Here is an 857-nt window from a genome sequence, read left to right as displayed (position 1 = left end):
CTTCCTTCCTTCCTTTCTTCCTTCCGTCTCTTTCCTCCTCTCCTTCCGCCAGCCCTGCCTTTCTTCCCCCGCCCACCGCCCCTTCAGTCTCCAGCTGTTCCTTATTTCCCTGTAGGCAATTGAAAGCTTCCGCTGCTAACCTTAATGATGCGCTTCTTATCACCTGCGGGAGGAGCCACGAGTTTCTCTCTCTCTCTCTCTCTCTCTCTCTCTCTCTCTCTCTCTCTCTCTCTCTCTCTCTCTCTCTCTCTCTCTCTCTTTCTCATCTAATCCTCTCTCTCTCTCTCTCTCTCTCTCTCTCTCTCTCTCTCTCTCTCTCTCTCTCTCTCTCTCTCGTTTCCTCTTCAGATCATCGTTGAAGGAGAAAAGAAAGAAAAGGGAAGGAGGAGAAGAAGGAAAGGTAGGACATTCTCTCTCTCTCTCTCTCTCTCTCTCTCTCTCTCTCTCTCTCTCTCTCTCTCTCCCACGCCTCAGACTGGCAAAACAAGATCACACAGGACCAAGAAAGCTTCGTTGTGTGTCAAATCGTGGAAAAATATGATGAGAAAATCTAGTAACGTATTTCCAGCGCCGGTGGAGGAGAGAGAGGGAGAGGTAGAGGGAGAGAGAGAGAGAGAGGAAAGGTAAGGAGAGGTGAGGGTGGGAAAAATAGATAAAAGGAGAGTATTTGAGAGCGAGAGTGAAGAGTGAGAGTGGATGACTTGAAATATTGTGTCCGATAGCGTAAAATATTACAGAAGGTCGTTATTGGTGTGAATTTTTGCTCAGTCTTTGTACGCTAAGTATTTCAATGTAATCCATATTTGTAGCGTTGGAATGACAGTTATTCATCTTCGGGAGTGTGTAAAGAGAATTGG

Source organism: Portunus trituberculatus, chromosome 20 (genome assembly GCF_017591435.1).
Source record: "Portunus trituberculatus isolate SZX2019 chromosome 20, ASM1759143v1, whole genome shotgun sequence".
NCBI lineage: Eukaryota > Metazoa > Arthropoda > Malacostraca > Decapoda > Portunidae > Portunus > Portunus trituberculatus.
Note: the sequence above shows the minus strand (reverse complement) of the source record.